Source organism: Puma concolor, chromosome D2, assembly GCF_028749965.1.
Source record: "Puma concolor isolate L17-30 chromosome D2, mPumCon1.1.hap2, whole genome shotgun sequence".
NCBI classification, from domain to species: domain Eukaryota; kingdom Metazoa; phylum Chordata; class Mammalia; order Carnivora; family Felidae; genus Puma; species Puma concolor.
In genome coordinates, this window is record NC_141677.1 from 39,942,072 (window position 1) to 39,966,642 (window position 24,571).

General features: G+C 57.6%; 1 protein-coding gene and 1 long non-coding RNA gene across 6 annotated transcripts in view; one reads left to right on the forward strand and one right to left on the reverse strand.

Moving 5' to 3' along the window:
• Positions 1-5,451: 5,451 nt before the first annotated feature.
• On the reverse strand, positions 5,452-14,591 carry LOC147576009 (uncharacterized). The gene is made up of 3 exons (XR_015241664.1): positions 13,123-14,591; positions 6,523-6,674; positions 5,452-5,810 (listed from the first exon to the last, which is right to left on the reverse strand). It is a non-coding gene; the product is annotated as an uncharacterized LOC147576009 (long non-coding RNA).
• A 131-nt stretch (positions 14,592-14,722) lies between these two features.
• The window catches only part of ZMIZ1 (zinc finger MIZ-type containing 1), a 231,956-nt gene continuing 222,107 nt past the window's right edge, over positions 14,723-24,571 (forward strand). For 4 of the 5 annotated variants that reach the window (XM_086680109.1, XM_086680112.1, XM_086680110.1 and 1 more), the window contains exon 1: positions 14,726-15,040. The gene's annotated coding sequence lies outside the window, so the exon portion shown is untranslated. Of the gene's footprint in view, positions 15,041-24,571 lie in introns of all 5 variants that reach the window. The other variant, XM_086680113.1, reaches the window with a different exon arrangement.

Sequence of the window (24,571 nt, forward strand, 5' to 3'; positions counted from 1 at the left end):
ACCTCTGGGTTGCATTCGGGTGCTGGGGAAGGAAAGACAGTGACGATCCCTTTCCCTGCCCCCCCCCCCTTCACAATGGCTATCCCGTGTCACCAGGTCAATGACACTCCAAAAAAGGAGCACCTAATCACCCTTATAATCATCTCTCTCGGCCACCAGGGTCCTGATTCTCAGATGGAGGGCAGCTGGCAGCCACAGGGCCCCTCTTAGGGCAGCCTGAGTTAAAAGAGCAAACTGGAACCACGAGGCAGAAGGCTGGCATCAGGCAACTTCCGTTGCCTCTCTGGGCATGCATGTGTGTGTGTGCCCACATGTGTGTTCGTGTGTGCACATTTGTGTATGTGTGGATACATGTGTACGTGTGTGTGAATGTGGGGGCAACGAGTGACGGGTCCCCAGTTTGGTGCTGTCCCACACTGTCCCATCTGACTCGGCTCAGAGCTCCCCCCATCCCTGCTGCTGCTAACAGGTGTGGTGCCCTCCCACAGGACGCTCAGGGAATGGCACCCGAAGGTGCAGTTGCCAACAGGGGGAAAGGAGGGTGCTGGGGAGGGTTCTGGGTGGCTCGTCCCTGTGCCAGGTTTCCCTTGGAAGTAAGGGTTTCTGACGGGCCCTGTAGCATCTGGCAGCCAGGACCGAGAATCGGGCACTGGCATCGGGGCTTCTGGTCTCAGCCTCCCACCTGCCCTGCTGTCCTTCTCCGGTCTCTGGACCTCAGAGGCCTCAACTGGTAAGTGGAGGCAGCGGCACCTGGCTTTTAGGGCTAGCGCACAGGAGAGCGCAGGACCTGCCAAGAAGACGGTGTGTGAATCCTCTGTCCCTCTTGTCCCCTCGGGGGCAGCTGTCCCCCACACCGCTGGACCAACCCCTCTGGTCTCACACACAGCAGGTCCTCCATACGCTTGTGAAAAGGGAGTGCCCTGCACGTTCCGCAGGGCCTGTGGACTTGGAACCATGTGCATGCACACACGTGTGTAAGCACACATGTGGACACGGGCGCTCCTGTGGCCCCACCCACCTGCTGGCACACCCCCTGACCTGCACACGGGTCTTGTGCACACACATCAACATAGCAGATGGGGAAAGAGCAGCCCCTAGCCCTGGGCAGTCTCCTCCCAGACTTGCCTCCCATCCCCCCATCCAGACAGGCTGTGGAGCAAACTGTCTAGGACTTGAGGTCCCGGCCCATGGAGCTCCGTAGGGATGTCCTTGTGCCATCACCCTCACTCTGATTCTATCTTGGTCACTCTGGAGGCACTGGCCCTGGTGTGACACCTGGAATCTGGGGACAAAGACTGCCTTGGTAGCTACTAGAACATCTGCCCCGGGATAAGGCCTGACGGAAGGGTAGCCGAGGACTCTCGCAGGGTAGAGGAGAGCACACCCAACTTTGCTGGGGGACACGAGACGGGATTCACAGGGAAGGCCTCCCAACAAATGAAACCTTGGAGCTGAAACTAGGAGCTGGCTTTTGCAAGCAGACCGGATGGAAAGGCATTCCGGGTGAAGGGAACAGCTCATGCAAAGGCATGGAGGCGTGGAGGCCGAAAACTGCCCGAGGCTCCCACCCTGCTTCTGCGGCTGCACCAGGAAGAAATGCCCTTTACAGAACACTCTCCGGGGAGGGCAAAACAGGGCACCACACTGCAAGTGACCGGCAAGCATGGTAACCAGCGCAGAGGGCAGCCCCTGAGGGGGAGGAGCACACGGGCGTGCAAGGCACTCCTCAAAGCTCCCCTTTTCCCTTCAAAGAAGTCGCCCCCCACCCCGGGAATGCAGCATGTAATGCAATGTCTCAAAAGCAAGGTTAGCCCGGGATCCCACACATGTGCTACAACCAACCATTTGTTGAGAAGAGGAAAGGAGTCGTGACCCAGCTTCAGGCAGGAGTTCCCTCTGGGACATGTCCCTGACACCAGTTTTCGGTATGATGGTCATGAGTGTTCACTGTAATGTGTTTCCTGCCTTCCAGTCTTTTCTACGCATGAAACAGAATGTAATAAAAGTTTGAATTGTATCCATGCCCAAGTTTACAGGGCTGTTCTGAGGCCGGGTTGGCTGAGATGCCTCTATGCGATTACCTGAGCTTGGGCATCCTCCCACGGGCCCCTGTACTCCGACGGCAGCATGGAGTCTGGACTCTTGTCCCAGCTCCACTGGGTCCATAGAAGATTCCAGTCATTTCCAGAACAGGACTGGGTGTAGCTAGGGAGGTAGGAGATGAATGCCCAGCCAACTCCCTGTATGGGCTTGGGCACGTCCATTCCCTTCTCTGGGTCTCAATGTCCCCCCTGCACAGTGAGGGACTCTGGCCAGCCTGTCTCCGGGTTTGAACCCAGGCTCTGCGGCTGTAGCACAGCTACCTGGAGACCTTTCCTACCTGTAAAGGGGACCATACAGAGCTGCTGTGAGGGCTCGATGGCACAGGCTTCTTAAGACACAGGCCCTGGCAGGTAGTGAATCCTCCGGAAGTAGTGTTTTTTTATTTTATTTATTTATTTATTTATTTATTTATTTATTTATTTATAATGTTTATTTATTTTTGAAAGACAGAGAGAGACAGAGTATGAGTGGGGAAGGGGCAGAGAGAGAGAGAGAGAGAGAGACACGCACACACACAAATCTGAAGCAGGCTCCAGGCTCCGAGCTGTCAGCACAGAGCCCAATGTGGGGCTCGAACTCACAAACTGTGAGATCGTGACCTGAGCCGAAGTCAGATGCTCAACCGACGGAGCCACCCAGGCGCCCCAGGAAGTAGTGGTTTTAAAAAAAAAAAGTCACCAGAACAAACAAAAACCCTCAGTGGAAACAGGGTGAGATGGGAGGCTGGGAGAGAGCTCTGCTCCAGGTCTGGACTCAGCACTCACTGGCCTGAAGCTTCTGGAGTCCTTCCATCCCTGGGCCTCACTTCTGCTCCCGTGTAAAATGGGAAGCACAGGGCCCCTGGGAGAGGAGAAAGGATGAGAAAGTTCTCGCAAAGGAGAGTGTGTTGTAAAGGCCAGGGTCAGTAACCAGAGCTCTGGTCCCCAAGACCCCTCCCTAGGAGAGAAATCCCAACCCGCTGCCTGGGGGGCTATGCCTGGGGGCCTCACCCAGGGCAGCCCTAATCTCAGCACAGGCCCAACGCCTGCTCCTGCTCCAGTTAGGGGCCTGGGCTGGATCAAAGGCGGAGAGAATTAGCATCACAGAGAGCCCGGGGGAGGGGAGGCCAGGATTAATTTATCTCCTCTTCCTGCTGCTCCCTCTGTAGCCCTTGGGGTTGGGGGGAGGGTAACTGTCCACCCCCAAGCCCCTAGCACACCCCTGAGGCCCAGTTCCTATAGAAGGAGGCAGAGCAGGGCAATGATTTGGGCGGGACCTGCACGGGACACACATTCTGGAGCCGTGGGCTTGAACGGACAAGAATGAAGATGCCTGGGCCAGAGGGCCACCCGCAGAGCCCGGGGGCCAGGGGGCTGCAGCGTGAGTTCACAGATCCCGCCAGGTCATTTTGGGGACACAGGAGTGTATGTACCTCGCATGCGTGTGCGGGGGTGGTGGGAGATCTATGAGCGTGTGAGGGACTCTCACATGTGTGTCTGTCAGGCGGTGTGGCCACTGGGTGCCTGAGTGTGTATGTGTATCCTTGAGGCCCAAGGGCCACTCATGCCGTGTGTGTGTGTGTGTGTGTGTGTGTGTGTGTGTGTCCAGCCGGGTAGGCACGATGCCTGCACACGTCTGTGTCTGTGCCTTGACGATGGTGACACTCATGCGGGAGTGTCTGTGTGAGTCTGGGTGACTATGGGGTCCAGTGTGTGGACCTACGGACAGGCACCTGTGTAGACAGAGGAGCTGCTCGTGAACTTTGAAATGAGCAGAAAGGAAAAGTGTGAGGGTCCCCCCACAGGGAAAACAGCCAGAAGGGGTCCAGACTTCTGTCTCGTAGTCTCCGCTGCCAGGCTCCCCAGGCTCTCTCTGCTCCTTAGGCGTCTCCTCTCCTCCCATGGAGCCTCAGTGGGACCGCCTGGCTCAACTGTCCCGTGCCTCAGTTTCCTCGTTTGAAATGAGTGTACTCACAGCGCAGTTATGAGGATTAAATCAGTTAATATAATGGAGGAATTGAAAACAGCCCCTGGCACACAATGAACACTCTTAAAGGATTCACTGGTGCTACCTGGAGGGGCAGAGTGGGACTGAACCGGGCCGGCCGGAGGAACGGGGTCAGCCCACAGCCTGCCAGGCACTGTCCTTGCAGAAGCCTACAAGGGAGATTGGCCCAGAGCCAGCAGAGCTGGGCAGCCTTTGGCGATGCCGGGAAAATGGAGCTTGTGCTGTTGGAAGAGTCACGAGGCACAACCTGAGCCAACTTGGCACCCACTGGCTGGGCACGTGGAGCTCCTCCCCCATCCCCTTCCGGCTTCCCAGCCACCCCCCCCCAAGTCCCTCCCACCACTTCCTACCCCAGGAGCGTCAGGCATGGTCCTACCCCCAGCCCTGTTTCCTCCTCCAACTGGCTCCAAAGTTCCACTCTTCATGCCCATTCCGCAGATGGGGAAACTATGGCTCTGAGTCGTCCCCAAGAGGCATAGCTGGATGCAGAAACCTAGGACTTTGAAGACTCAGAATAGCTTGTAACGAAGGAAAATGCTAATCTGACCCCAAGGGCAGCCCACCTGGTTCTCAGCTCTTCAGGGTCTACACTGGCTTTCAGAGCCCCTGAAACGGCTCCCTCAGCTCTTCCGGCATCACGGGCTGGACCACTAACACACCCTTCCCTGTATTCACCTTATGGACTCTACCCATCTATCCAAACTCAGGAGAACATCCCCTAAGTGAATCCCTAATACACCTCTTCCACCTCTGCGCTTTTGCTCCTGTGTTCTGCCTTGCTGTCCACACCCACCCAGACCTTCATCTATCAAGGCCCACTGCAAATGCCACTTCTTCTATGAAGCCTTCTCTGACTGCCCGATTGCCTGTCCATGGGTGGCCTCTCTCGATCCCTGGCCTCTAGGGACCTGGAGACATTCCTCTCTTTGGCCCTAACTGCTTTACCTGCTGAAAGGTCCTAGACGACAGACCAGGAGCTTCTCTGTCCACACCCACCCTCACCCCACAGGACAGGGCAAGAATGTCCATGGGCTGGGGTGCACGGTGGGCATGCACACACACACACACACACACACACACACACACACACACGCACACACACAGCTCCATAAGCCCCTCCAAGCCCTTCTACCATGGCCATTTCACATAGTGTTCCCCAGCTTAGGCCCCGGAGCTGACTTTCCTACATTCAACTGTCAGCTCTCCATTCACTGTGTGACCTTGGGCTTGGTACCTAACCTTTCTGTGCTTCAGATTGCTCATCTATCACTGGGAAGAATAGTTCTAATGCCACACGGCCATGGTGAGAATGAAATGAGGTAGCACATGTAAATTCTTAGAACAACACCCTGCACACAGTGATCGCTATATGTTTACCATTGTTGTTAATATTTACACTGTGACAACCAGGACACAAAGAGGCACTGGACAGAATCTCTGTCCCCCAGAGGATGGGAGTCCCAGATAGGAACAGGAAAGGGGAGTCGCATTTCTAATCTCATGCAATGGTCAAACCACCTTGGAAGTAGTCATCACCGGCCCCACTTTGCAGATAAGGAAACTGAGGCTCCGATAGGTAGTACGAGATTCCCTAGGGCTCACAGCCGTAAGTGGCCAGGTTGGGATTCAGGGCCGGGTCGCGAGGGCTCCAAAGTCCATGCTCTTTCAGCAAGCCCGCTGCCTCTCAGTCTGGCAGCGAGATAAGCCGAGTACACAAATAGCTGTAATCCAAGGTAGAAAGTGGTAAGTGCCAAACAGGGACCGATAAAGGCTCGGGGAGGGCGGGCGCCTGCCTGCCTCGGGAGGGGAAGGGGCGGAGGGCAGGGCAGGCTTTTGAGAGCGGGTGACATCTGAGCACGGCCTCCAAGATGGACAGGCCGAGTGGGAAGACTTTCCGGCTGGAGGGGCCAGTGTGCACAAAGACATGGGTGGCCGCTCCCGCAGTACCTAGCGCGGTGCCTCGTGTGTCACAGGGGCCCAATGAGTATTCGTGGAAGGGAGGGAGGAAAGGCAGAGAGAGAGGGTCAGCATGCCCTGACCCCACTTGGCCTAGGAACTCCCCCTCTCACAGGGAGACAGAAGTCAATTCCTCCTATTCTCTGAAGGGTTTCATGGGGCCAAGGGTCCCCCTTGTCCTAGGACACCCCAGAGAAGTAGCTCAGGACTTTCAGGCTAGAGTTCCTGATAACTAGATGCTTTGCTCCACACCCAGGAAGAACTTTCCAACACGTAAAGCTGGACCGGGCTTCTCTGTGGGGCAGGGCAGCGATGAGTCGGAGCCGATTGCTAAATTTTCAGGCACTCTGCGAGCTGCTTGATGTGAAGTCTGCATCTTGAAAACTGGCCACGGTGTAAGTATTTACACCATGGAAGTCGGCAAATGCCATCCACCAGGTGTTCCCCATTACGGAGAGCCAGATGTTAAACACTTACCCAGCACACCACTGAGCAGTTGTCTGCCACGCACGGGAGCGAGCTCCCCGTCCCCAGAAGGATGCAAGCAGAGACTGTCACCTCCTGAGACGAATGGCACCGAGGGGCTCTGGCTTAGATGACCTCAGAAGCCCCTCTCTGGCCCCGAGAGCCTATGAAAGGTCAGGTTTGAGAAAAAATTAATCCGAGTAATTATTCATGCTAGGAAATCATTAACCAATTGACTCAGAGGCTGGGAGTAGGGCAGGAACCAGAGGAAATGTGTGAAGCGCCACATGTCAATTTCATAGGTAGGAAGCCTTGTCTGATATCACGCAGGGAGCTGGGGCAACACTGGGACCAGAAGCGCGTCGCCGGGGCTCCTTCCACAGCCTACATGCTGGGCTGGTGGGGACGGGGACATCTTACTGCGCAGTTTGTTTGGGGTCTCTCCTCCAACAGAATATAAGCTCTGTGACAGCATAGACCACATCTGTTTTGTTCACGGTGGGATCCCCAGGGCCTAGTTTTGTGCCTGGCATGCCGTAGGTATTCGATAAGTGTTCGTTGAATGAACCAGTGTGTCTGGGATCCCTTCCTGTGGCAGCATTTGGAGAACTGGGAATATGCCGTCCTCTGAGACCATTACTACTCATGCTTAGCGACATGCAAGGCTGGGGTTCACATACTGATTCTGCCCCTTCTTGTAGGACTTTGGCCAAACCACTGGGCCTCCTGAAGCCTCGTTTTTTTTTCTCTGCAAAGTGGCTTGTGCCGTCTCTGCCTGCCTCTTGAGGTTGCTGCGGCACTCAGGTAACACATAAAGCGCTCTTTACAAACTCTAAAGTGTTGTACCCATAGGAGGAAAGGGAATGCTCAGGAAGCTGGCTTTGATGGCCAGGCCAAGCCCAAGGGCTCCCAGTGGACCCTGGAGAGCGGCCAGGCTGCTGCTCTCTTTGGGCTGATGCTTCGGTAATCTGGATCAGACCGGCTCTTTGGGGAGCAGGAGTGGGGGGTGTTGCAAAACGGAACTCAAGTTTCTAAAGGGGCAGGGAGGGGAGGCTGACGTGAAGACAGCCAGGGAGAGTTGGGGGAACCTCTTCCTCCTACGACCAAGTCTCCTGGAGCAGAGGCAGCAGGCAAACCAGTAACTTTAAAAGGCATTTTTCTGTCTGCAGAGCGGTTTATTGCCACCGCACCTCATCCCACCCCCTCCCAGCCCCCAAACCCTCAGTGCTGCAAATTGCCTTAACGAGTGAGCTTGGACTGCCACTTGCCAAGTCAGGTGGGGGTGGGGTGGAAAATCCCGGCATATTCTGAAATCAAACCAGTGTTCCAAATGATTCCATAGAGAAAGGATTTCTGCCACTCTCCTAGACAGGCGTCCGAAGCCGCCCCCGCCCCCTTGGTAGAGTAGGGGAGCGAGGAGGGGGGCCCCAGCTCACTCGGGGTTGGGGATGGATGGGGAAGGAAAACGGGGTGGCAGTGCCCCACAGCCCTCCCAAGAGGCATCGGATTTTCGCAAAGAGGGTGAGGGCAGCGGGAGACTCAGAGCTGGGGCCAGGGAGGCAGGTGGAGAGGGTGCCCATGGAGGGGACGACACGTCAGCCTGGGCCCCCAGGGGAAAGCAAAATAGAAAGGCCCTGTGTCAGCAGCCAGGCCCCTGGCGGCCAGGCTCTCGGCTCCACTCTGTTCGGCGGGATTCTAGTCGGCACCAGCTGCAGTCAGGAACAATGCCTGGATTTCTTTCTTTCTTCTTCTTAAAAAAAAAAAAAAATTTAATAGAGGGGAGAGAAGGACTGGAGCCACTCACTGAACAGCTCAGCATCAGGGAGGCGTCTGGGACCGTGTGTCCTTGAAAAACAGCACAGACTGAGGGACCCCACGGCTGGCTATGAGGTGCACGAAGGCACATCAAACTGGGAGCCCGCGGCCCCACCCTGCTGCTGCCTCACACTTGCTGTGTGACCTTGGGTAGGTCCATGCCCCACTCTGGTCTATTACCCCAGCAGAGGCTGCCTTCCAGACCCTGCTCAATGCTAACTCTTCTCCTTCCTCCAGACTTTCAGAGTGGTATTTGATGTGGGCAGTCCTTCCTGATAGCCTGTGAACTCCTGGAGCGCTGGGTCTGGTTCATCCTTATGTGCCCCTTGCCTCTCCCACTGCACTTGACCGCCTGTCAGTCACTCAGACACTATGCTGGGTGATGGGATAGAGCAGTGAGCCATGCTATGGCCTGAAGCTTCAGCCAGGGGTTGGACGGGGGTAGGGAGGGGATGGGTGCACATCAAAATAATTTCCCTGCCTAGCGAGGCGTCGTGCTGGGCAAATACAACTCCCTGTGCCTCAGTTTCCTAATGTGTAGAATGGAGAAGCTACTACCACTAATAAAAATCAGCTCACGGGAAGAAGGAAGGAGTTCGTGTGCATGAGATACTCAGTGCCTGGCACACAGTAAGAGCTTATTAAGTAATCATTGATGATAATGATGATGCTGGAGGCATGGGGGCTGAGGCCAGGTAGACAGCACGTCTGCTAGAGTTATCAGGGCAGGCCTCTGAGCATGTGGCTGTAGATGTGGCCTTGAAGGTTGATAGCGGTGTGTCCTAGGAGCAGGAAGAGCGCGAGGAGGTAAGAGTACGTATAGAATGCTGGCGAGTCTGGAAGCCACCCAGCGTGGCTACACGCATGGGTCAGGGCAAGGGGGCGTGGGCCTTGAGGCTCCAAGACTGCTATCCAGGAGAGGAGGGGAGATGTTGAGGTCTGAGATCTTCTCCCACCCCCTCCAGTGCCAGAGAGGAGGGACCCTTCCCTCAGGGTGCAGGAGCATCCCTCGGGATAGTGGTAGGAAGCTTGATCCCCTTCTGGTCGCTAGTTCCAGGCCCCCGGCGGTGCTGGACCTCCTAGCTCCCAGATGGCTCTCTGGCAGCACCAGAGGAGAGAAGAGAGCACTGGATCAGGACACCTGGTTCTTGTCCCAGCTCTGATACTTCCCAGCTGTGTGGTCACGGGCAAGCCACCACCTCCTTTCCGGGCTCGGTTTAGTCCCCGGAAAAGGGGCCATTGCGAGGCTCAGAAGATTAAGATGTACCTTGTGAAGCAAAGTGTCAATGTCGTTATACCTATTTACGGTCCTAGACCGGACCGTTCCCTCTGTGTGTGTGTGTGTGTGTGTGTGTGTGTGTTTTCCTTTCCCTATCCGGCCGGAGGAGACCCTCTGAGACCACTCCCCCGAGCAGGGCCCCCCTCAAACCCTAAAGTGTACTGTAGCTTTGTCCAAGGGTCAAAGGCTCAATCAGAGGGAGAAGGGCCATGGGACATCCCCTGTGTCCCATACTCCTTTACTTGATAGCTGTGGAAACAGAAGCACAGAGTCTGTGATGTGCTCAAGATACACAAGTCGGGCAGTGGTGGGCTGGGAGTGAAGGTGGCTCAGCTTCCAAAGCAGGCTCTCAGTTGACTCCCCAGGGCCTCCCATCAGAAGAAGGGGTTGCTGGCTGAGCTGGGTCTGGAACCATGGACCTCTGCCCCATGGCGGGAACTGAGAAGACAGCCTTCCTGGTGGAAGGGCCTGGGAGAGCCACGGTCAGGATGCTAGGCAGCTGCTGCCTCCAGGTAAGGAGGGGAGTGGGCCATCGGACTGGAATACTGGGAGGAGGCAGCCCAGGGGGATCTGATGTGCTGAAGGGCACATCCACTCTCTGCTGCACCCAACCACCCGCCTCTAGAAACATAGCTGCCTCACAGCTGGGCAGGGACAAAATGCCTCCCGGATCCACCAAGGTGTGAAAACTAAATCTATTCCCCGTTACCCCACTACCATGGGAGGGGACCCAGTCATTCCTTGGCAGGTGAGTAGGAGTCCTTACTCCACCCCGGAGTACTCAGAAGGTCACCTTGTCTGCACCATTGCCCCGTGATGAATGGAGGCAAGTCCCCATTCTCAACCCTGAGGTCCAGTCCCATTCACTGGATAACTGTGAGACCTTAAGCAGGTCACTTAACCTCTCTGAGCCTTTGTCCTCGGTGGGAATTATGCCTTCTGGCTTGTGGAGAGAATAGGTTGAGGCAATATTTCCAAAATGCCTGGCAAATAGTAAGGACTCAACAAATGTGACACTTCTCTTGCCCTCTTGGTCCCTGGGCTCCCTTTTGGGGAGTGAAGGGTGAACTGTGGAGACAGAGAAGGCATTCCTGAAGAGGTAGGAAGTTAGCCCCCTGTGTGTCACTCCTTCACTCCCCCAGCCCAGCGAGGGCCCCTGGCCCAGGAGGCCATACTCACTGTACCCTATACAGGTCCTCTGCTCTCCCCAGGACCTAAAGCCTCTTACCACTGCCTTCCTCATGGCCCCCTGGACCTCCTGGCTCCCCACTCCCTAGGCCCAGGCCTAAGCAATGGCCTTCTTTCCTGCTGATGGTTCCCGGAAGGTAAGGCAATTAACAAAACCTAAGTCTACTCTGAAGATGGGTGTGGACAGGACCCTGCATTGGTGCCCACAGGCTGGCCTCATGCAGCCCACACCCTCCTGATGGGCACTAAGCTGCCTCTGAAGCCACATAATTCCTGGGCCCTGCATTGGCAGAGTGGGATCTGTCTTCCAGTTCTCAGTGGCTGGGAAGAGAAAGCACTTTCCCCTCTGCTTCACCCCCAGATCTCTAGGCCCACAGAAGCCAGGGCCAGGAAGGTGGAGGCACATCGTCCCCGAAGAGGCCTGACCATCGCCATGAGACCTTATCCTTGGTTTACAGAAGCCCAGAGAGGGCTAGCAACTTGCCCACGACCACACGGAGAGTCAGTCTATGGATGAGGATACAGAGCTGGGCCGAGAGGTCAGCAGGAAACTTTGTTAACAAGAGCCTGAGTTTGAATCCTGAATGACCATGGGCAAGTTACAGGGCAGTTTTCTCTGAAGGGGAGAATGGGAATAGCCTCGAATTCAAGGAAGTGTGAGATTCAGTAAGCCAATGCTAAGAGGCCCTCACCACAGAACCCAGCACACAGTAGGCACTAAATAAGTCACAGCTTCTTGCCAGACCCAACAAGGATCCAACCTGCCTTGTTATCTCCCTGAAAGATGAATAGAGACAGCAAGGGCCTGAGTCCCAAAGACTGGGGCCCAGGATCCCCAGGAGGCCGAGGCAGACCAAGGGCCCAGGGGAGATTTCTCAGACTTACTGCCGTCAAGTGTCATGCCTGCCCAGCCAGGAAGAGCTGAAATTACCCTTAGCTCCATGCTACAAAGCGTTGAGTCTGCTTTGTGTGCTGGGCTGCTGTCTGCAGTAGCGTGCTAGTTTTCAGATGTACAGGAGATGGCGGGGGGGGGGGGGGTGTCTTCTGGACAGGAGCTTTTGAACATGAGTGGTCACCCCGCAAGGTTGCCTCCATTCTCCATTTCCTGGAGGTGGTGAGCCCAGGTCACTCACTGAGGAATCTGGACAGAAATGTCGGGAGGACAGAATCCTGACCCATCTTGAACCGGTCTAGTTCTTGGCTGAGGCTGGATTCCTGCCCTCCAGGCCCCAAAACCCAGAAACTCTATCCCGAGGTTTTGGAGCTGGGGTGGGGGCGGGTAGCTTTCTGCCTGCTGCAATGCTTTAGCTTTCCCAGGGGGAGCAGCTGTGGCTCCAGCCACCACTCAGCAAGCTGAATTACACCTTCCAGCCCTGGGTCAGGCCTCCAGGGGTTTCTAAGGCTACCCCCATGTCCTGAACCTGGGCCACCCAGAGGCTGAGGGGGAGGGGCTCGGGAATGTACTCCCACAGGAATGTTCTGGGACCATGCTTCCCTGGTGTCCTGAGAGGTCTGGAAGGCTTTCATGCCACCCACCTTCCCCAAGGGTGCTCAGCTGCCACCTGAGCAGGGAACAGCAGCATGATAATAGTCCATGTGCCAGGTCGAAAGACTGAGGCCCAGAAAGGAGTGCCCTCCCTTGCACCTAATGGCATACGGAGGCAGAATTTCCCCTGGGAAAATCAAGCAAGTTCCCGGCATCCCCTCCCATGCCCCTGTGGACCTGAGCTTCCATCCTCTGAGCCCTCAGGAATCCAAGCTGAGTTCCCTGGCTGTCAGAGTAGCTAAGCCTTGAGAATGAATTCAGGGCTGGTGAATGCATTTTGCCTCCTTTCCCTCGGTGGTAGAAGGAGTGATCTAGCTGGTCCTGAAGGAGTTCAAGCCGAGGTCAGAGATGCCCACTGGAGGATGTTTTTAAATAGGGTGGGGGGAGGGTCCTCTGGCCCGCTCCTTGCACTGGCCCAGGGTCGGCGCTGATCACTGCCCAGGAGGCCTGGAGGATCTTTGAGTCTGCGTCGCACGTCCGCGCTCCCAAGCGGGCCTCGTCAATCAGGCAATGGCCCTAGCGGGTCCAGGACGTCTTCCGCTAGTCTCTGTCCTCCGGGGAGACCCCCGCCCGGGCTGCCTCCGGGTGCCCGCCCCCGGCGGTGTCATTGTTCTCTGACGTCACGCCGCGGCCCCGCCCCTCGACCCCCACTCGCCCCCCCCACTCCCTCCCCACCTCCGGCTCCTGGCGCCCGAGACCCTCGCAGCGTGCAAAACCCAGGCCGTGCAGGGCTCCCCCCGCGGCCCGGCCGGGGCTGCGCCCCCTTGCGCTCTCCCCAACTTGCCTTTGTTATTCCAGCTCCCTTCCTCGCCTCGCCTCCGACACCGCGGCGGACTGCAAAACACGGAGCGCGGAGTACCAGCCACACCTGGAATCCGAAACCGGCGCGGGGCCGAAGCCTCCCCCGCCTGTGCTGGGAGGAGAGGCTTGCGTGCGCGCCGAGTGTGTGTGTCCAACCCGTGCTGTGCGGGCGCCGATTATGATTTGGGACTGAGGGTGCAGCAAATCACGAGCGGGGGGCGGCTTCTGGGTGTGAAAGGGAGGGGGGAGTAGGGTATGTGTTTGTATATGTACGTGAACGTGAGGATTTAATGCCCAGGGGAATGTTTCCTGTTTATTAGTGTATTGGGGGTTGCACAGCGCTGTATGTGTGTTTGCGGTTGTGTGTCTGTGTAAATGTGCTTGGTATGGCCGTGTATACGAGTACATTTGTGAGGGAAAGTGTACGTGAGTGCGGGTTTGTGTGTGCGCGCGTGTGGAAGCGTGTTTGTAAAGCTGAGTGTAGGCGCGGATGTGTGTGCTGTTTGCGTAGGAGTTTCCGTGTGAGTGGCAATGGACCAGAGCCAAAGTGGGTGCGCACTTAAGTGCTCTCGGGGGTGAGTCCGCAAGGGGAACCCCTCGAGTGGGTGCACTCAACTGCGCCTTGTGAGTGCCATCGCTCTCTGCGGCTCCTGGGGCAGCGCCCAGCCTGGGACTAGGGACTGGACCTGGGTCCCGCCGCCCCCACCCTGCCCAAATGCTCTGGGCCGAGGGGCGCCCCCGACGGGCCTCGAGGAATCCACGGGTCTCTGGACAGCGCAGGGTGACGGGGGCAGCCCGTGTGCACTGGTCCTTCCCAGCCGTCGGGGTCACAGCGCTCCAGCCTCCCGCACAACATCGCCCTCGGTGGTGGCGTGTGGTGGGGATTTCCTCTGCTCGCCCCACCAGTCAGTCCCCCGGCTTTGCGAACAACACCAAAGCCTCCTCCAGGGGGAAGGCTTTGGCGATCTTGCTGGTGACTCGCTCGCCCCCAAATCGGGTACCTGACAGCGTTCGCGGCCCCAAGTGCACTCTAGCTCGGGGCTTGCGAGCGAAGGGGGGGGCACTCCGGTGTGCCGGTGATTTTTGCCCCCTCCTCAATGTGGTCCCGTACTAGCTTCAGCATTTCTCTCCTACTCTAAACTTGCAGGAGCGGGGAGGTGGGGGCGGGCAGGGAGAAGTGGAGGAAGGGGGAGAGAGGAGGAAGGTGAGTGACCGGGTGGTGGTGGTGGGGGGGGCAGTGGGGGGGAGGACGTGCGAAGCCCTTCCGACCCACAAAAGGTGAAAGCTTGGAGAGGGCCGGGACCGAGCAGCGGGGAAGAAAGAGCAAAAGAAGGGACAGGAAAGGCGAGGGAGAGAAAGAGGCGAAAAGGAAAGGAGAGTGAGCGGCGAGAGCGCAGAGAGCGCGAGCCGAGCGGAGTCGAGCGCTGGCGGCGGCGGCGGCGGCGGCGGCGGCGGCGCGGCGCGGCGCTCCGTTCCATCCGTAGTTCCGCGCCTGCTTTTGCCAGCGGCCGGCGGCGCGGGGCCCTTTGGAAATAGAATAGCCAATGTAATCTGACACTTCAACTTGCTCGGCTCCGGGCGAGTTGATTCACTTACTCACCCCCTAACGCCGAGTTCCTTTTCACTGTCTGTGGACATTAAAAAAGCGAGCGGCGGCGGGCGCCCGGGAGAGCAGGCGACCGGGCGGCGGGCGGGCGAGCAGCGACCCGGCGGCCGAGCGAGCGAGCAGCGCCGGCGCAGCGCGGTGACCCCAGCCTCCGTCGGCGCGGAGCAGGAGCTGAAGCGGATCCGTTCTCGGCGCCCTCGCAGCGCTCTTCCCGGCCGGAGCCGGGCCTGCCCGGCAGCGGCCGCGGCGGCAGCGGCGCGTCCTCCAGCGGCGGCAGCGGCGCTCGCAGCGCCCGGTAAGTTTGGGGCCAGAACAGGGCGCCCGCTGGCCCCGGGCCTTCCTCCCGCTCCCGGTGGACTCTTGGGGTGCGAGCGTGGGGCGCTGGGTGTTGGGGGTTTTTCCCTTTAAGGGTCCGCCGGGACCAGGCAAGCCGGGCGAGCGGCCGGCGGCCAGGCTCCGCCGCGCTCCCCTTGGCGGCCCGGGGCCGAGGCCCAGGCGACCGGCGAACGCCCGGCTGCGCGGAGCCGGCTTGGGCTGCGCGCGGGGGCCGGGGCTCCTCTGGTGTGCGGGGCGTGAGTAAGGTTGTGCGCGCGCGGACCCTGTGCCCGCCTCCTGTCGGTGCGCCTCCAGCCCTCGTTCTGTACACCCAGGCAGGACCGGGATTCGGTCAGGGAGGGAAGGACCGGGATAGGACCATCTCGGTCTCGCACGTCTCGTTTGGGGAGACGCGAAGTTGTGCGCCCGTGTGTACGAGAGCCGCCGGAGACGGCGCTGGATTTCGGGGTGGCAAGGGGTGGTGATGTTAAGTTGTGCATCTGAATTTCCAGGGAAAACACACACTTTTGTAAATGGGAGGTGGAGGCGCGGTTAAGTTGTTTGTGTGTGAATTGCCCGGGGAGACGCGGCGCACGGTACCGGCGGGGAACGCCAAGGGGTGTGTGTGTGTAGGGGCTTCCCGTAGGTCTTTAGAAGCCGGAGGGGCGTTAAGGCCACGGCCTGGACGGGGCTGCCCCAGCCAGGAGGGGAACCCAGAGGGAAGATGTGCGTGTGTGTGCGCGCGCGCTGCAAATACGAAAGTAATTTCTCCGTGTTCTTTCTTCCTCTCCGTCTCCGGCGGCGGCAGCGGCCCCGGGGGAGTGGGAGGCCGGCCGGGGCGGAGGTTGGGGGGCCGGGCCGGGGCTGGAGCTGGGGTGGGGGGCGGGCTCTGGAAGCTTGTTTCACATTCCTGGCGTCTGGGCTGGGGAGAAAACAGTGGGGAGCGCGGCCTCAGCGTCTGGGGCGCGGGCAGCGGGCGCGCGTCGCCCCCTCGCCGGGGACATCTGTCCAGGAAGCCAGGCGGGCGGGGAGAGGGCGCGGTGCGGAGGGCAGGCTCCCCGCCCCGGAGCAGCGGGGGCGCGGGCGAGGGGCGGCCGCCTTCCCGGCCATTGTGCGCCAGCAGATTTTCACGGGAGACTGCCCCGGAGCCGCCGGAGAAGGCCGGGAGTCGGCCTCAGCCCCGGGTTTAAAAGACACTCCAGGAATGTAAACAACCCGGGCAGGAGGGCGGGCTGGCGGGAGCGCGCCGGGGCAGCGGTCCCGGCCCCCCCACCCCCACCCCATCCCTCCCTGGGGGACAACCCGACGGCGGGGCTGCTCAGCGCTTACCCCTTTACCTGCCACAAACTTTTTCCTCCTCTGCCTTCCCTTCCCACCTCGCCCCTCTAGCCGGGCACAGAGCGAGGGCCTCTCCGGAGGCCGGGGCACAGAGCTACTAGCACCCGGTGCCTGATCCTGGAGGGCTGGTGGCCCGGCCCCTGCTTGGGTGTCCCTCCTCCTGCCTGGGAGCGCAAGCTTCCTTGGGCAGCGCCTGAGTAACTGGGGCTCTGAGAGCTGCCTGCCTGCCTGCCTGCCTGCCTCCCTCCCTCCCTCCCGCTGCTCCTTCCCAGCTCTCCCCCTTCTCCTCTCCCCTGACTGCTTTTCCAATGCCTTGACATGAGGGAGGGAGATTTAACTTGGCAGCCCAAACAAATGTTCTCTCAGAGGTCCTCCAAGAAGCTGGCGGCTGGGCTGGCAGGGTGAGGGCACTGCTCGGCCAGCCTTTTCCTCCTCCCTGCTCTGCCATGGCCGTTTGGAGCCCCCTGGGTGGACAGCCCAGGGCATGGGAGAGTGGAGCCCAACCCCGCAGATTTAAGAGGGCAGTGAGAAGCCGCCTGTGGAAGCCCCTGGCTTGGCGCTGGGCAGAAGCTGCAGGGATCTGCCTCCGGGTGCCAAGGGTTTTCTGGAGGCTTTTCTTGAGCAACAGTTTGTCTTCCTGCTGCAACCTGGGAACAGGGCCTGGTAGACCAGAGGGTTAACTAGGGCTGTCTCCTCCTCTCTCGTGGGTGTGAGGACAGGCTGGTTACACAGGGCAGGGCAGGAGGCCAGAGGCTGTTCCCAGAGGTGCCTGCGTTTGCTTATTATTGTTTTTTTGAAGGTAGAGATAAAGAGGTAGGCGCTGTGGTTGGAGAATGAGCAGCTTGGCTGGCGTTGAATTCGGACTTGACTTCCCTGGCGTTGGTAGGGTCCCGTGAGTTTAAAAGTTGTTTGTAAGCTATCAGGGAAGTTTAGGACAGGGGGCCAGCCCCTAGCTTTCTCTGTCCTGGCTGCTCTTTGAGGGGATCCAGGGTGGGAGTGTGGTGGGGGGGGGGGAGCGGGGTGGGAGTACCAATTCCTGGCCCCTTGCTTCCCCTCTGCCTGGCCCTTGTGGTGTGGTTTGTGAATGCCCCATGCCTTGCACTGACCTTTCTGTCGTCAAGTTGAGGATGTTGAAACACCAGCATCAAACAAAAGACACATTGAAAGCCCTATCTGCCACAGAGCACGTGTGACTTTGGGACCAAGGGAATGCATCTGGAGGGAGATGGTGTTTTCCTCTAAGTTTTATGATTTCGGTTGGGTTTTGTTTCTTTCTCCCAAAAGGACAGAAGCATCTCCTTGTCCCAAGTCACGAGGTTATGAAATGCTGGGTTCACATGTAAATCTCAAAACTTGAGACTTTCGAGAACTGGTGGCAGGCGCTGTAGCTGGGGCGGGGGCTGGGGGGGGTGGTGCAGAAGCAGGGAGTTTTCAGGAGTTTTTTAAACGGGTTTTGGGTTGGGGTTTGGAGGCACTCAGGGTATGGCTCACAGAGAAGAGTCAGGGGTAAGAAATTGCTGGACTTCTGGGAAGCTTTGATAACTAGCCCCGTCTTTGCAGAGAAGGATTTCTGGCTTCTTTGTGGGGACAATATGTCCCTTTTTCCTCCGAAGGAAAGAAGGGAGGAGGATCCTTGTTCCTTTCACAGCCAGGAACAAAGTGAAGAAAGGTCCAGAGACTGTGGGGTTTGGCCACAGGACCACAGTTCCTCACACACACACACACACACACACACACACACACACACACACACACACTCCTCTAGCAACAGTTACACATTATCTCCATACCTGGCCCCCAGAGATGTGCCCTCACATAGGACAGGTGTCCACCAGTGACTCGTCCTGGAAAAAGTTGCAGAGGGAAGGCTCCCACCGAGCAGAGCTGCACATTTACTGTTTCCCTGATTGACAGAGATGGGGGGTAGATAAGGAAGGAAGGCACTCTGAGGCCTACTGTGTCCTGGGAGTTGTGTCACAAGAGTGCCCATGTGTGAAGCCACGGATACTGAATTCTCAGGCCTTGGCCAGTGTCCAACACGCAGCCGTGACCCTCGCCTCGGGGTGAGGCATTGCTGTAAGAAATTTGGGCATCAACAAGTTAATTTCCGGAAGTTTCTCTGGGCACTCTGTCACGGAACCAGGAAGCAGGGCCTGCCGGGTTGTGACTGGGTCCCCTACGTTTTCATTCATAACTTTGCTCCCGAGGGCTTTTGCCGGGCTCCTATCACCGCCTCATCTTTATGAGGTTCCTTGGGTTTTGTGTGGACAACAAAGGCCGGGCTGCAGTAATTACCCTGGACCCTGCTGCAGCCTTGCCTGGTGGCTTGCTCTGACCTCTCAGCAGGACACGGTGGCCTCTGTCCACGCCCTCTGAGAGGGAAGCTCTTTGTCCCTAGAGCCCCTGACTGTGGGGGGAGGCAGAGCCTGCCTGGGCTGTAAACTCTAGGGGTGATTCTGAGGTTGGGTCTTGCCCTCAGGGAGGATGAAGAGAGGCTGAGAAAGCCAGTCCCAGCCACAGGCTCTGGAGAGAGACCCTAGAAGACCCTTGGTGCGGTCTTCCCAGTGCCTGAGGAGATGGGGGGAAGAGGTGTCAAGAGGCTGGCTGCTTTGGGCCAGTGGCTTCACTGCTGGCACTCAGTCTTCTAATCTGTAAAATGGGTTCAAAGGCAGGAGCGCTCTGATCCCCCTGGGTTGCTATGAGGATGAGACAGATGTGAGCATTAGAGCCCTTGGCATGTGTCTTCTGAAGTCCTGGTAGGCTCTGGGTGCAGAATGGGACACAAAGGTGTTGCATTGGAGGTGCTGGAAGCATTTTCTAGAAGCCGCTTCCCCAGGCCTACTTCCCTGGAAGCTTATTATCCAGTCTCGGCTTGCATGCATGCCCCCTGTGACAGGGCGCTTACCACCTCTGGACAGCTGCTGCCTTCAGTGGACAGCTATGTTAACGTGCTCTGCTACATGGCACGCTTTCTGGAAAGCAACCCCTCCTGACCTTCACTTTGGGCTTGAGGTGCTGGGGGTCCTCCAGACCACAGACTCATTCCTTCCTGGAAGATCACAGATTCAGGACCATACTGATGGCGCTGGGGAGTGGGGTCGCGGCAGGGGCCCAGACTGGTGCCACAGACATGTCCTCAGGGTCCCACAGTGTGAGGATTGTGACCTGTGGGGGACCCAGAAATGTGTAAGACGGTTCCTGCTCCTTAGGAGCTTGTAGCCAGTAAGGCCAGGAAGATCAGTCCAAATAAATAATTAACCGCTACCAGCTGGCTGCCTGCCACAGGGCGCATGACAGCAATAACCACAGCCCCTCGCCTTTGTGTATGGCACTTGGTGGATTTAGAAGCACTCTCCAAATTTACTGAACTCCAACAACAACAGTGGAAGCTAGCTTCTATTTGGAATTACCACCACTTAACTGAGACGAAAACCGAGTTGCGGAGAGGTAAAGCGACCTGTAGCTAAGCTGGGACTCAGCCCCGGGCCTCAGAGATGCCTGCACGGCTGCCACCTTCCCAGCCCACCCACCAGGCAGGGACACGGGCGCAGAAGTCAGTGTGACCGCCGCAGAATGGGGCCTAGGGAGCTGAAGTTAAGGAGGAGAAGCTATATATAGGCAGGGTCACGGATGGGCCTACCTGTGTCCACCCCCACCCCTACCGCCCCCCCCCCTTTTGGCGGACGCAGCCCGTGCCCCCAGCGGCTGGGCTCCTTTCCTTTGGCATTGTGTCTTAACAGCCGGAGCTTGCTCTGAACCCCAAACGCTGCCACTTCTGCTGGGGCCCACGTGTCTGTGCGTGGGGCTTCAACCCCATCCCTGGCCCTAGAGCAGGAAGCAGAGATGTTTCCAGGCCCCAGGTCCCTGGGCGGCCCAAGGCTCTTCCCTGGGCTGTGATGGTTTCTATAGATACAGACGTTGACTCAGCCTGCCCCTCCTCTGGCTGAGTCAGTCCCCAGGCTGTGTGGGGTGGCCGCCCTGTGGGGGCTCTTGGGTTCCTTCTACCCCCTGACACGGCCCGCCTGCTGCCCACGCCCCCGTGCCTGGTTCTCTGGGGCTCGTGTGCCTGCCGCCCCAGGACGAGGCTGCGGCTGGTGGGGTGCAGAGCAGGGAGCAGCCAGGCAAGCTGAGCTGGCGCCTCCCCAGGAAGCCTGGCCCAGCCTGGCACACCTGTACAGGTAATGACTGTAGCCTGGGAGGGCCCTGGGTCCCGCCTGTCAGGCCCAGCTGCTGGGGTTACTGCAGGATCATGCTGGGGGAGGCCGGGGTGTCTGAGCTAATTAGATTTCTTAGATTTCAATGCTCCCCTAATCCTGTTAGCCTGGCTGTAATTGTAACCACTTGAAGGTTTCAGCCGTGGCAGGCTGTTGAGGACAGACGGTGTGGGGACTCCCCTCTGCCCTAGCCCCAGCCTTAGACAGGCAGCTGGGGACTGGGGACTCCTTTTCCAGTTCTCCAGGGGCGGGGGCCTGGGTGATGGTAGGTGTTAGTTATGCTTTTGTGCAGAATCTCAGCACCACAGAGTATCTGAGCAGGCATGGCCCTGAAGGATCATCTGGCTCAAACCCTTCACTCTATAGATGGGGAAACAGAATTCTGCAGAGGGGCAGGGACCAGCCCGGGGCCTCAATGGCTGGTAGCGGCAGAGTGCCTGGGTCTTGTGGTCTGGCTTTGTGATCTTTGTCCCTGGAGACTTCAGGACAGGTCTGGAATTGTACACGGCTCATGAACCCTCCAGAGAAGTCGATCCCAAAGATAGGGGCTGGGGGGGTTTCACTTGTCCCAAAGCCTGCTCCCCAGTTGGCATTACCCGCCCCCCAGTTGGTGTGGCCATATGGGTCACCTAGTCTGACCATTACCCCCCCAACACACACACACACACACACACACACACACACACACACACACACACACACGCACACATGGGTCTGCATGCCTACATACATATATGCTGCTACCTCTGATGGCCAGGGTTGTTGCTGAGGCCTCAGGCCTGCTCTCCTAGGGCTCTCAGACATGGGGGCTTTCTCTCTTCCTCCCCTGTCCCAGATTCTTGATCTCTTGGAGGATCCAATTCAATGCAGATTATTGGGTGGGGGGAGCGGTGTTAGAGTACAATCTCTTTGTACTTTCAAAGGCTCTTGCAAAAAAAAAAAATTTTTTTTGGTGTCTGGTTTAAATGGAAACTGCACCCCCTCCCTATCCTTTCTCCTGCCCTTCCCCCATTCGCATTACCCACAACTTCATTCGTCCAACCACAGAGGTTAGTGCTTGGGGGGAGTTGGGGGTGGGGGTGGCTGTGATGCCTTCAGAACCCCTACCCGGGAGGTTCCCACCCAGCAGTCCCATCCTGTCCTCCACTTTGCTCTGAAGCAGCAGGGAGAGGTATCTGAAACCCTCCTGCCGTTCTGGAAGCTCCCTGGCTCTGTTTTGCATCCCTGAGCACGTAGTAGAGACCTGAGGGGCCATATGGGTCACCTAGTCTGACCATTCCTTTTCTAGCCCAGGAAACTCAACTGTGGAAAGAAAGAATTGGCTGTATCCAAGGGCAGCAGTGAATTAGTGACACAGCCAGGCCTGGAACCCTGTCTGTCCAGCCCATTAGCTCATTAAACATTCGAGCATCTACTGTTGGCCGGGCACAGCCCCGTGAGCCATGCTTCGGAGCTCATCAATAAATGCTGTTCCATCTTTCATTGGGAAGGGCCCAGATGAGCCTGGGGAGGACAGGGTCCGTTTCTGAGAGCTCTTGGGGTAAGGAATAAGGAAGGGGCTTTTCCACGGGACTCCCAGATCCTACACAGCTGGAAGGGGATGGGCATTAGCATTCCAACCCGGCAGCGTGTTTCTTAAAAGGTAACCGTAGGCTGGTTTTAGCGTAGATTTGAGGGAAATAAAATAGAAAGTCTCTAGGGAGGATGCAAAGTTTCTCCTCTGCCCAAGCCTATTTAGTCCAAGAAGATGAGTGGCTCCCTCCGTCTGTCCCCCACCCCCAGCCCTCCTAGTGCTGACTTTTGTCCTTTGAGGGCTAATGGCCTGCTGCCTTGTTCCTGCTAACACTTCCTCTGCAGATGGGGAAGCAGGGAAGGAGCCCTCTCCCTCCACCCTGGGAGTCACCTGCATCGGGCCCTGGTGAGAGCACATGAGGAAGAGCCGGCAGGCTCAGGACAGGAGAGGAAATGCCACGTGCCCCGACCTCACCCTGTCCACAGGCACTTACCTAAACCCCCACCCTGCTCCCGGGTGGACCTTGGCCAAAGGCCGGGAAAGCTGGCACATAGCTGTGACCAGCCAGCCCTCTGGCTGAGGGACAGATAGGGCAGAGAGACCTCTGGGAAGGGTCCTGAAACCCTTCCTTGGCATTTTCAAGTGGGGAGGGCTTTTCGAGGGTCTCCGTCCAACCTTCTTATTTGGCAGGTGAGGAGACCCAAAGCCCAGAGAGGTGAAGGGACTGGCCTCAGGTCACACAGCAAGCTGGCTCCCCTACATCAGGGAGGCTGAGTCGTCTGGGTAGGGAGGGGTGGCATTTTCTATTGCTGTCATGTTTTGGTGCTCCTGCTGTTGTTTACATCTTTATAAAAATTTCCCAGGGGTGCCCGGGTGGCTCAGTCAGTTAAGCATCCGACTTCCACTCAGGTCATGATCTCGCGGCTCGTGAGTTTGAACCCTGCGTCGGGCTCTGTGCTGACAGCTCAGAGCCTAGAGCCTGCTTCCGATTCTGTGCCTCTCTCTCTCTCTCTCTCTCTCTCTCTGTCTCTCTCTCTGTCTCTCTCTCTCTGCCCCTCCCCTGCTCACTCTCTGTCTCTTTCTCTCTCTTTCTCAAAAATAAACATGAAACAAACAAAAGAACTTCCCAAAGTCTACCAGAAACATCGTAATAGCCAGTATCGCTTGAGCAACTAATTTGTTTTCGGCTCTCCTCAGACTGCCTGCATTCGTTTTTCAGCTCTACCCTTTATGGCACCCATGACTGTGGGCAGGTTATGTTTAACTTTTCCAACTTTGGTCTTCATGTCGGCAAAACAGGCTTCTCAATAGTATAAAAGTAACATACTGCCTTCCCCATAGGCTGAGAAGATGGAGTGCACCTGACACATAGTAAGTGCTCAAGAAACAGTAGCCTCGGGGCGCCTGCGTGACTCAGTCTGTTAAGCATCCAACTTCAGCTCAGGTCATGATCTCACTGTCCCAGAGTTTGAGCGCCGCATCAGCTGTGCTGACAGCTCAGAGCCTGGAGCCTGCTTCGTGTTCTGTGTCTCCCTCTCTCTGCCCCTCCCCTGCTCACACGCTATCTCTTTCTCTCTCTCAAAAATAAATAAACATTTCTTAAAAATTAAAAAAAAAAAAAAAAGAAACAGTAACCTCAGTCATTGTCATAACCATGGCTCCCACCACGCCTGGCATAGCTATGAGTGTCGTGTGGCCTCCAACTTACAGACGACGAGACTCCAGTCAGATGGATGGCTCAATGCCACCCGGTACCTCAGGACCAATCACACCTGGACCTGCGTCCCAGACTTCCTGACCCTCAGCCTCCTGCCATCATCCACAGTCTCCCCTGTGTAGCAGGAAGGGTTGGCAGGTCATTGCTGGCATTTAATTGAGTACATTTTAATTCAACGTAGCAGGAAGGCCTGGTCCCCTCGCCGGGGCCAGGGTGTGGAGACTTACTAAGACGGAGACTTACGTCTGGGTTCCGACCCGAAAACCTCTCTCTCCTCCCCTGCAAGTGGAGGCTAGTGGTGATGCCACCTCCCTCCAGGTTTCTTGCCGTGTGAAGAGGAGAGCAGGACAGACTGGGCCTTGTCAATCATGGTAACTGACTGTGGGACCTCAGCCAGTAGCAGACCCCTCTGGGCCTCAGTTTCCCCACCTGAAAATCATGAGCTGGGACCACATCAGCATTCCCCCGTGTGGGCTCTCAGGACCCCCAATCCATAAAAGGAAGGACAGCAGGGCACAGCCTCCCTCTCCTGGGACCCTGTCCCCCCTTTGGCCTCATTCAGCAGGTTCCCAAACTGTAGGACCCTCTTCCCACCTCCCTTTTTTATGCACAATAGGTGTCGAAGCTACCAGTGCCAGTCTTGGGAAATGCCAGGCTGCACGGTCACCTCCCACTCTGGTGTCAATGGCTCGGTCCCCTAGTTGGTTTCCCTGCTGCAGAACTGCCTTC